This window comes from Opisthocomus hoazin, chromosome 26 (assembly GCF_030867145.1).
Source record: "Opisthocomus hoazin isolate bOpiHoa1 chromosome 26, bOpiHoa1.hap1, whole genome shotgun sequence".
In the NCBI taxonomy this organism is placed as follows: Eukaryota; Metazoa; Chordata; class Aves; order Opisthocomiformes; family Opisthocomidae; genus Opisthocomus; species Opisthocomus hoazin.
Genome location: NC_134439.1, coordinates 5,080,386 through 5,091,799, shown reverse-complemented (window position 1 = coordinate 5,091,799; position 11,414 = coordinate 5,080,386). Strand labels below are relative to the sequence as shown.

Genomic DNA, 11,414 nt, shown 5'->3' with positions numbered 1-11,414 from the left:
ACCAGATTTCACGCTTTGTCCGAGAGTCAGCAAGAGCGAAAGCCCCTACGGGTGTCTTTGCTATCGGTTCCAAGCCTGTGCCAGTAACAGCTGGAGCAGGAACCCAAACCAGGCTGAAGTTATCAAAATGATCTACTCCATGTTGGAGACCATGAGACTTGGTTTTGCTCCTCATTCTGTGGGTCACAGAGAAAGTTCCAGAGAGGTCCAGTGACACAGATGATCATCTCTGCCAACTAGCAACAAGCTCAGTGCCTCAGTTTCCCTATGCACAATACTATAGTTGTCCTAACCATATTTTCCCAATCCATCAGTGATGCTTTGTACAGACAGTGTTTCTAGCATGCCATGCTTCATTTCTTTGTGTACGTTTGGTTCCAGAACTGAAGAATGAAGGATAAAAGAAAGAGGTACTAATTGCCTTCATTGCTGCCCCTCAACCTTTAGTTATTACACTGAAGGAGTGCTTCTCCCTTCTCCTTTATACTCAAATATTCTTCAGGTATTTAGGTCTCTAAAAAAACCCCTGAAATGTCTCCCTCCACCTGCAGGCAGATCTCCTTTCAGCTCTTAAATCCCTCTGTATGCCACCGTGTGGGTACTCGCACGGTAGTGAATCACTGCGCTGATAATCCAGCTACTAGAAAAAGAGCAAGGAGGCCATTCATGGCCACTTTCCAGGCTCACATAATCCCCACAGTGACCTAATTAACTGCATGTCAAATATGTGGTAGTTTCCAGCGACTTACATTGTACTGTATTTTTACATAGGAACAGTCTTGGAGTGGGTAGCTTAATTTCTACCAAAGCTTCTATTAAAATATATGAAAACATTAACATTAACATTTTATTGATGTCCTGTGTTGGAATTATCTTCCTTAACGCAGACACATCTGTCTCACAAGGCTAAATAGCTTGTATCAGGAGCTGATTCAAAATCAGATTGATGGTACGGACTAAATCCATTCTTGGTGCAACATTGCTGAGGTCAGGGAAATGGAGAGCATCAGCTCAGTCTGTGTTACAAAACTGGCTACTGTTAAAAAATGAACTAAAAATGTGAGGATGAGACACTGGTTACCTTGTATTTTTGTTTCATGTTGCTGTTCTGCTGGGGCGGAGGTTTTCATCCCTTGTTCAGTCAGCTGCTCGCTGCCCACCTTCCCTCCGTGACTGCCCACTTTGAACTAAAACAATCGGACAGAAAACAATTGAACAGCGCTCGTAGCTACCTCTGCAGCAGATCTGGAAAGTGCTTTCGTTAAAAATTGCAACTAAACAACAGCATTTTTCTAACGTAATTCCACAGGTGAAGTTCAAAGTATGAGTGCCAAACACCAGACTGCACAACTAACAGCAGCAGGCTCCGCGCGCGAGGATGCAGCTCAGGCAGAATGAGGCACTGGATTACTTTTGTTCTGTTGCTGGTAGAGGAAACATGCAGGAATAGCCTCCAATTCTGCTTTTATCCAGGCAGATGTTGTGAGTGCTTTGGACAGGGTCAGTGCCTCCTTATCTACACTTTTGTTAATATGTGCGAAATAAACGCAAGTTTTCTGAAATGGAGCTTGAAAAAGAAATCACCTTATCCAGTGAAGCCATTTGTCAGACACATGAGGTCTTTTTGCCTCTAATCAGATGAAAACTAGGCCAAGGAAGGGCATATCTGTGAGCAGCTGAGTGCTCTCTTAACAGGGTTAAGTGCAAAATGAATGACTCTCGATGGAGCACTATAAACAACACGGCCTGCCAAACCCCCAGACTGACAAGCTCACGGTTGGTGTTCCTCATTTCGGCCTCTTCCACCCTTTACTCTTCCTGAGCCTGAGAAGTGAGACTCCGCTATACCACATTAATGTATTTATTTTTATACTCTTTACAGTCTTATGAAAAGTCATAAATGTACAGGTTTGTTTTAAACATATCTTGCCTTGTGAAGAGAAAATTTTGAAGATGTGGTGCAAGCACTCAGCTGCTCGGCTGCAGTTCGGCACAGAGATCTTTTTTCCTCACTCGCTATATTCCCCTAAGTAGATCATACGCCACACCGGCATTCTTAGTGAAGGATTTTTCACTGAGCAAAACAGGAGCTGGCAGCAATCAGATGCCATCATAGCAAGCACATATATACATCAAGTTCCAGCACAACAGTTTCATGTCAGAACACCCACAAACTCCTGATATATCTTATTTAAAGGCAAATTTCACCAGTCATGTGTTGATGGATGTTACATGCTAGTGAAGCTGTAAAAATGGAAGCAATTGCCAAAGAACATATTTGAAAAACAGAAACAACAAAATGGTTTTGTCAGTTCCTGATGCACAACATCGTCTGCAGAAGAGGGGATCTTTCTGACGTGGGGAGACAAAAATTTGGGGAGCAGAGGTTTGCTCCAGCCTCATAAAGAAGGAAATACAATAATTAGCAGATTAATGGTATGTCCACTCTATAGGCTGAAGCTTTAACCTTGCTCAGATTCTGGAGGTGGTACAGCTAAGGCAGAGCTGCACGGGCATTGTGAATTCTCAGTGAAGTAAATTAAACATAGCTCAGACGTTGCTTCACAAGGGGGTTCTCAAACTAGCTTGCCCCTCCATGCTACAAACCTGCATGCAGAGAAGCATTTCATTATTTTGGTGGTACTGGCTTATCATTTTCAGCAACCTGTGTGGCATTGCTCATCAGTTTGAGACCAGCTACTCCACACTACCACTCCGAGAGTGCAAAACATGTACGTGCTCTGGAAACGGACTGAAATCACACCCTTCCCCACCAGCTTGTGACACTCCTCCCACAGACTTGATTAAACCCGGGCTTGGGACTGCTGAAGAACTTGCAAAACAGATCCCGAAAGTCCTCTTCCTGGCAGTGTATTTGTCCTGTATTGTCTCCAATAACGACAGTGACATGCTGGTCAAAGCGAAGGCAGCAGAAGCTAGCACTTTCAAGGTTTTCCCCTTCTAACTATAGCTTCCACCAAGTCAGTACATAATTTCTGAGACAGCTGTCATACGCTGAATATTGCTGATTAATTACCTAGCACACAATGCACATCAGTTCCCCTCTTAGCAGTGTTCAATCCTTCCTTCCTAAATCACTTTAAAATTAAAATTAGGAATCCTTTGCTCTTTCGATGCTTTTCCTTAACACCTATAAATAGTATGCTGAGTCAGAGGAAGAAAAATCACCCGCTGAGTAACTCACATCTCTCCTTACTCCAATGTGAAGGCAAACCTAGCAGCGATGGGGCCCAGTGCAATGCACCCTTTGTCACCAAACGCTCTTCACTCCTGGCTGGCTAGCACCCACTGTTTGCAGAATACTTCTGGCAGGTGATAGCTCTCGGCCAGATAGACATTGCCACCTACTTTCTCCTTCTCTTCCTTTGTCCTCAAATTTATTTGTAGCTTCCACTGTTCATGACTGAGGACACGCTAGGACAGTCTTTGTGTCAGACAGCTCGTATGCTGCTGCCACAAGCCTTTTAACATTTTCATAAGGAGATTAAAGTTTTAGAGGACTGGAACGAGAACAACAGCAAAAATACTTGGAATGTAGTCCTCTGAGTGCTTTTTACTTGCTGATCTGACTCTCTGATCTATTGCAGGGTGATGACCACATGCTGCACCATCTCTTGGGTCTGGATTGCAGTTGCAGCCATCTGGCAGCTCCAAACCTTACTCGACATTTGCTAAAATCATACCCAGTCTGGAGCAACAGAGACAATATCGTTCAATGTGTCTGAGCTCCCGGATGGGCTGAAGGAATGGGTCTATACCACATCCTAGGTGTAATCTCCAGCACTCGCACATGTGCAGAGCTGAACTGTGTGTGTGTTGTGTGGCTCCAGGAAATGCTAAAAGAGAAACTGCGAGCCCGTCTATCCCTTTGCATGGAACTTTCTGCAGAAAGCAGAGGCCACAAACTGGGCTCTGTGTCTGGCCCCGCTGCCTTCATCACAAGGCCTGACAAGATACAACAATGATGTGAAAGCCCTTCCTAAAAGATCCCTCACGTCCTGTCTCAAACTGCACATAAACTGAATTCCTGTGCAAGTTGATGGCTATCTAGAACACAGAACGTGTGGTGTATTGGGAAGTTAAATATGTCATACAGGGGACAGAGGCGTGTGGAGCCAGGTCAGGGGATGCACTATGCTTGATTCCAGCATCGGTGGTCGGAGGTGACACAGGAAATCTGGAGTTTGGCTGCTGGTTTCAACAAGGATTTGTGAACAAGTCACTTCAGCTAGAAAAAACACCTTCTTATTTTGCCTGTTCGTGGTAGAGCGATGCTAGCTGGTTTTTATATATGTTGCAAAGAGGGTAACATATAAGTAACATGCTCGGTTCGAAATTCTAGCTTCACGTTGAATGCAGAGTTGACACCAGTCTACTGTGTGCTGGGAGTAGGAGAGGAGGAACTGGTGTTACCTTGCTGTGCTCTGAGATCCCCAGCCTGTCCCTTCCATTCCCAGGTAAACCCCACCGAGGGCAGCGGGTAACTCAAACCCTGCTGTGCGCAGAGAACCGGAGCGAAGCGGGTCTCAGGGAGAGGGTTCCGGCAGGCGGGCAGCGCTCCCCGCACCTCTCGGGAGCTCCCGCACGGATTTTCCACCGATTCGGTGTAGTCTGTCCCCCTCTGCCGGCCACCCACCACGGCGGGAGCCGAAACGACCGGGAGCTGCTGGTGAGAAGGAGGGTGGTGAGAGCAACCAAGAGGCTGAACCCTGAACCCCTCCCCAGTTAACACAGGAACGTGTTGCGGGATCAGGGGGAGGCTTTGCTCAGGGTCCGAGCAGCTGGGGCTTGGGTTTGCGTTTCAGGATAACATCAAATCCATGTATTTCCGAGCAAGCACGACCCCGGTGTAACTGGGGGAGCAGATGTGATAGCTGTGCTTCATAAGAGCGTGTGCTGTTATCCGCGTTTTAATAGTCACATCTGCTGCGTGCGGCCACATCTGGCTGGTATCGCAGCCATATTTCTGCACACAGCTAGGAAAAGCGGGCAGCTTCCTAGAAAGGGCAGAATACTGGAAACTTTTGGTAAGAAACACAAATGTAGCAGAACCAGTGTATTTCTACCCCAATATTGCAATAACTTGACCTCTGTACCGCTTCTTCCTATCATTATAAGTGTATTAATGCCTAGAAACTTCTATTGCTCAAACGATTACTGAGTTATAGAGCAACCCCATTTCCTAGTATAGGACAGGCTTTAGGAAGCAAAACGTAAAGAAGAAACGTATATTCCTGGGTCACCTTATAAGAGCTGTGCCTTGCATAATCACAGCACCGCAGCTGATTTATTTGCAAAGAAAGAACATTGCAAGAGAAATGCTTGCAATAGGAGAAAATATTCTGTCTTGGAAAACTAACATATCACTGCTGACAGAGATCAGTACAGTGAAGACATGGAATTGTTATAGCATGATGATCTAAGATCACAAGCAGAGTTTGGAAGGAGTGGTAACATCTTATTAGACTCATCAGTGTACCTAGGAAAAGCAGGCAAGCATTTAATCTCAAGACAAAAACTGAAACAAATACTATGTATGCTGTCAAGCTGGAGTCCCCTCTGTGGAGTTTTCTTTCCAAACTTGGTGTCCAATTCTGCTACTCATCTGAGTTTCTTCACATGATTTATTCAATAGCGAAACATACAGTGCATTGGGGAAACACAAAGAGATGCTTTGAAGACTTACATCAAGCATACGAAGATGTACGAGAACAGGTAAACACTACCCCCGCCAGGAGTAGCTTAGAAATGTTCTCTCCTTTTTACCTCTTACTACCGCTGTGGTTTTCTCTGGCAGAATTAACTCTGTTCTTGTTAATGGAATAATTTGTCCGATGCATGCATACATTATCCTGTAAATGAATGAACACGATGCAGGGTTAGAAAGGTATTAGCCTCCTCCCTTCTTCTCTACATGATCCTGGTCACACTGCATAATGTACAAAGCATCTTAATTAAGCACAGAAAATTTAATGGCACTAAATATGATCAGCCCTATACTGATCCCATTACTCTAAAGAACCCAATAAATGAGGCTCAACAGTTTCAATTTCACTTCACTGCAATCTCATCAGCATTCCAATTCCATCACTTCTGAGAAATCAGCAGTTTCAATGGAAGATAGCCCTCTTTCTCAGTCAGGTCCCATTCTGCAACCAGTTATTAGTAGAGCTAATTCTGTGTTGGAATGATCCAGAACTGCACACCAGAACCTTTTCCAGCCATCAGCTAAGCCACAACTTCTTTTCATAAAGAAGTAAAACGAAATATCTTAGCATTTTTTTTTCCTTCCAAGATTTCTTATTCTTACAACAATCTTTTCTTTCCAATAAAGCTTCATGAAAAATAGTACCAGAACAATACAGAAAGTTAATTAGGTATGCATTTATAGACATACTAACTGTGCCAAAACTTGTATGCAGCACTGACCTGGATAATATACCACATGCTGTATTCTACTACTGAACCGGCTCAAATATTTCATGTCTAATTTTATTTATGGCACTCAGATACTACAAAGATGCATTACCAGTATTTATGAAGTGCTTAGGGATTCTCAAGAGAAAGATGCTTCGGACAGTCGAACCGTTATGATTTCTCTGTATCTCTGGCTGCTATGTATTGAACTGTCATTAACTTCTGCTAATAGGCTTGTTTACTTACCAAGTTATTGTGCAAAAGGTCAGAGGATGCTGAAGCAGCAAAATGTGTAAGGCCCTCATTATAGACAGATATCCTCGGAGGGCCGCAGGATATCACCAGCACAGAAATCCTCAGATCAAACTGAAATCTACCAATAATAAAAGGCTGGGAAGCAGAACATGAAGCTGATTTGCTTCTAAACTTGCTTGAAACACGTGAGCGCTACTGGTAATCACTATAATCACTACAGCAAAGGTGATAAGCCTGGATGATATCCCTACTGAACTCTTTTCTATGCCAGTTGTGCTTCTACCATAGCCTAGCCTGGTGCTGAGCTGGGAAAGATACTGGAAAAATCTCTTACTGGTATTTATGTTCCCAGCACTGACCAAACTAGAGCTTGGGTCTGCACTACAGCAAGCGTTCACATGTTCTCCACTTAATTTAAAGCTGTAGCTGGTCTTCGTACAACTCAGCAAGTGTTTGAAGTTCACTTCAAGCATGAATGTTTGAAGGAATGAAACACTAACAGCAGAGAAGGAGCCTGTGCTCAGTCCACCCTAGCTCCTGCTCAAGAGGATCTGATTTCCTGCTTTCGTTTTCTCCAAGCCAGGGGCTCCATGTATCCTCCCTTCGATCTCTTCTTATTTTTTCCAGATGCTCACAGACTTTCATTCTTTCCTTGGAACATTCCCTAAAAAATAACAATGAGGTCAATGCAAAGTCAAATTTAGCCCATAAAATAAAGTGTGTTCAAAGGTCAACAATAAACTGAAGTAAATTAATGTTTTGCTCCTCAAATTATTGGAAGTACAAACTTCTAGAAGCTTACTGAAGTTTTTATATTTGACTTCATTAGGGATGTGACTTAAAAGTGTCAATCAAAAATGCTTTGGTGAGACACTTGTTTGGAATAGGACAATAGGGCTTAATGGGACTCGTGAAAAAGTGTCTTTTCAACCTTTTTTGTCACTCTTAATGTGAAAGATTGTCTTTTAAGTGCTCATTCACTGATGAGGGATAAAGTGTCCTTCGTCAATTAATCTATCATGAATACCCTGAATTCTTGTCAAGGTGATTCTGTCTCAAAATATTAGAAGTCATTTCTGAACAAGAGTTTACAGAATAACACGTAAAGTAGACATTTTTCTTTTGACAGCGATGAATTCTTTTGACAGCGATGAATCTGAAGAAAATGACCAGTGAATGCTATTTACGGCTGACTGACCACATCGAGGCAAGGCTAAACTATTAAAACACCAGCTTGGTGACAAAGCAGCAATCTTGAAACATGGAATGGAGGGATTACCCTTGAGATGCAGAGCTGGCAGATCATATCCCGTCTAGGTTTTGCGGCCTTCTCAGACTTGGTGACAAAGATGCTTCTGCCCTGACAGCCAGAGTCCAGTTCCCAGATAGGAGTCTTGAGTTTCCTCAATCAGTTATCGGGCTACAAATCCTCATAATTATGAGGGAAACGGAACAGAGGGACACTACAAAAGCTATGAAATAATTGCATGAAAGCTGCTTTCTGCTGCAGATTCTCTAGGCCTGGTTTTCAAACTATTGCAAGAATTTTGCAAAAGTATAACTTTAACTGTAACAGCAAATAGGTTTGTAAGAATATTGTAAGATTAAAGAATCGCAACAACTTTCCTTCCATCCCCTGCACTTAAAAAAGGTTTAAGTGACAATTGCTTACTTTTCTTGATTCCTTTTCCAGCACTAATTTCAATCAGAGAAAACTACTTCCTTTCCTCTAGCCCAGCATATTAATCCTCGCCTAGTATTCAGGAGAGGCTTCTAATATGCTGGAAGTTGGCCCCCTCTGGCACAAAAATAATAGAAGTTAAATCGATAGCCAAAAAATAATTCTGCCAAGAAGAAAGTCAGGCTTTATGAAGGGTTTACTCTGCAGGAAGACCCTGAGAAATAAGTTGAGTTCTTTGGGAAGAGCTTTAGCACCCTGCTCATGTTCCCAGCCAGCAAATATTTCTTACAGATCTCACTCCTTGCAGGGAAGTGGCTAATTCTCTGGGGAAAGAAGTCCAGGAGAAAAAAAAAGCCATAAGCACATATTTTGATCTTTACCTTTCTGACTGAAAAAAAACCAATAAAGGGATCATCATATGCATACAGCCTAACGAACTCACACTCATAAGCACTTGTTTAGTTTTCACTGCCCTTAACCGATCCGTTGAGGCGGTATATTCTGTCCAGCATGCTGTTCACTCCTCGCTCTCTCTTGCTCCCCAAAAGCCATCCCCGCCAGCAGCTCCACGCACTGCATCGCAGAGCAGAAGCAGTTTCAAGACAATGAAGATTTGCTATTTCCAACTCTCTGTTTGCTCTCCGAGGGAGGTGTAGAATCAGCATCCAGTGAGACCTCAGCAATCCTCCCAGGTAGAATGCTTTTGCTCACTGTGGGTGTATCATTCACAAATTGCCTGCTTCAGATTATAATTAGTCACAAACGACTACCAAACAAACCAACACTGTTTCAGAAGCTTCATACTAGCCAGCAACAACTGCTAGAACAAACAGTTCCATTGATATTTCTGACCAGTGTTGAAAAACAAAGATTCCTGGAATACAACTCTGAATAATGCTTTATTTGAATTGGGAACGGAGCCATTTACAGTGCTTCTTCATGTTCTTCTCTCAAGGCACGAATCCAGAAACTACTGGCAAGAGCTCACAGACATATTAAGTTTTGACTTCTTGCCTAACTTCAGTCATTATGAGAGAAATATGTATTATGATCACAGGCTAGTACTTTAGAAAGAGTAAACACTAGGGATAGCACGTACTCGCAAAGAGCAAGTGTTACAACAACAGGGGACAGTCTGGGGCCAATAAGGAAATGCTCTAAGGACTGGTAGCCCACCTCTGAAGTCAGCTGCATCAGCGGGGGAATCCGCAGACAGGCTGCCAAACTCTGTGCAAAGGAAGGCGCACGGACACTCAAGCTTTTGATTTCTAACCATTCAAGTGCTTTGTCAAAATAACTCCGTGACCCCTGACAAACACAAATTTACTAGTCCTTTAGGAATTGACTACACCACGATTATTTTGGCTTTGCCGTCCGAGCGACAGCAGAAACGACCTCCCAGCGCCCCACCCTCGCGCCAGGAGCGGGCTCCACAACCCAGCAGACCCACCTATGCGTACGGAGCCACCGCCGGGGCGCTTTATTTTCTCCAAGGTTTCACCCCTGCACTTGCGGCACAGGGCTTGGCACTGACCCCACGCCAGCGGGAGACTCCCCAGGCAGGGACCGACTGTCGGGAGCGCCCTGACAGAGACCGCCGCGTCCTCCCCCACCGCCCTCAGCAGGCCCGGAGGCACCGGGGCGCGTCCCCCCTCCCCCGGCCTACACGGAAGCATCAGGAGGGCAGCGCGGCCGCCATCCCACCCCAGGGAGCCGCTGAGGTAAAACGCCAGGGCAACACCCACAGCAGCCGAAGAGCTAAGGGGAGCACGCCCCTACCCTTTCCCGCCTTCTGATTGGGCAAAACGGCCTGAGTAGCCCCTCCCCTTCCGCCGCGCCCCTTTATTAACATATTGCGGCTCCATTGGACCAAGAGGCCAGGAGGGTTTCTGACTGGATAAAAACAGAAAGGGGCGGGGGAGGTGTTGCTACGGCAACAAGCGGACGCGCTGGCGTCACGGGCGTGCGCAGGAATTGCACATGCGCATTGCGGCACTCCAGGCCTCCTTTCCCGCCCCCAAACCAACGGCCGACTAATGGCCCCGCCTCGTCAAAGGGGCGGGGCTTGATTTGAACGCCCACGGCCAATCACAGCTGTGAGGACCGGGTTGATTTGAATATTGAGGAGGGGCGGCGAGGCTGCGCGGGGGGTTCTGGGAGGTGTTGTCTGAGGGGAGGCGGGGAGGGAAGATGCCTGAGGGGCTTCGTTCTCGCTCGTCATGGCCGGGCGGGATCGTGTGGTACCAAGCCGGTCTCTGCCTCAGAGCCCTGCTCCCCCTCTGCGGGCAGGCTCCGTGTGAGGGCTGGCAGCCGAGGGCTCTGCCTTTGGGCCGCTGTGCCTTAATGATCCGGGGGGTCGAGGGGCAGAAGGAGGGAGGCGAGCGGGTGTGAGGCCTGCGAACAGCTTCAGGTGACCCAACATGGCGAAGCCCTTGCCAGAGCCAAATGGCGATCCCTAAGCAGCAATGGGCACGTGGGATCCCCCCACCAAGAGGTTGTTTTTGAGGCAGCAAACCTCGACGTGAGACCCTGCGCAGGTGGGTGGCTGGATGGGGTTTCAGGGCTCGGTTTGAAACAGCCAGAAGTTTGCGGGTTGGTCTGCGCCGGAGCTGTCTGTGCTACCTGAACGCTGAGCTAGCGGCAGCGCACAGATCCTAGGGCAGCCTTGTCTTAAATCATTAAAACAGCATGAAAATCATCCTAAATAAATAATAACAAACCAAAATTACCAGCTTTGGGAAACTGAGATGAGACTCCTAGGTCTGTTGGTGCTGCTGACACAACGGGCAGCGCCGTTTCCGTCCAGAATCTGCAACAGTTGGACGAATTCAGGTCCTGCTGCCATGGAAACAGACCGAGATGGCTAAAAATGGAGCAGGTTGTTCTAAGCTAATTGTTCGACACACACAAAAAAGCCTGGCTTCCATTTTCTTTTTTTCTTTTCTATTTTTGATACTGATTCCTTTAAACTAACCTCCTCCATTTCCATGGTAGCCAGCAGCAGGTTTACTAGAATTCATTTTAAATTTTACAGTCCTGA

At 45.6% G+C, this 11,414-nt stretch overlaps 1 long non-coding RNA gene across 2 annotated transcripts; it reads right to left on the bottom strand.

The window, feature by feature from the left end:
- Positions 1–5,198: 5,198 nt before the first annotated feature.
- Positions 5,199–10,047, bottom strand: LOC142364343 (uncharacterized). Of its 2 annotated transcripts, XR_012766245.1 has the most exons (4): positions 9,825–10,047; positions 7,973–9,601; positions 6,685–7,357; positions 5,199–5,873 (listed from the first exon to the last, which is right to left on the bottom strand). It is a non-coding gene; the product is annotated as an uncharacterized LOC142364343 (long non-coding RNA). The 2 variants fall into 2 exon arrangements; XR_012766244.1 differs by lacking the exon at positions 7,973–9,601 and having other exon boundaries at positions 9,825–10,038.
- Between the last annotated feature and the right edge of the window lie 1,367 nt (positions 10,048–11,414).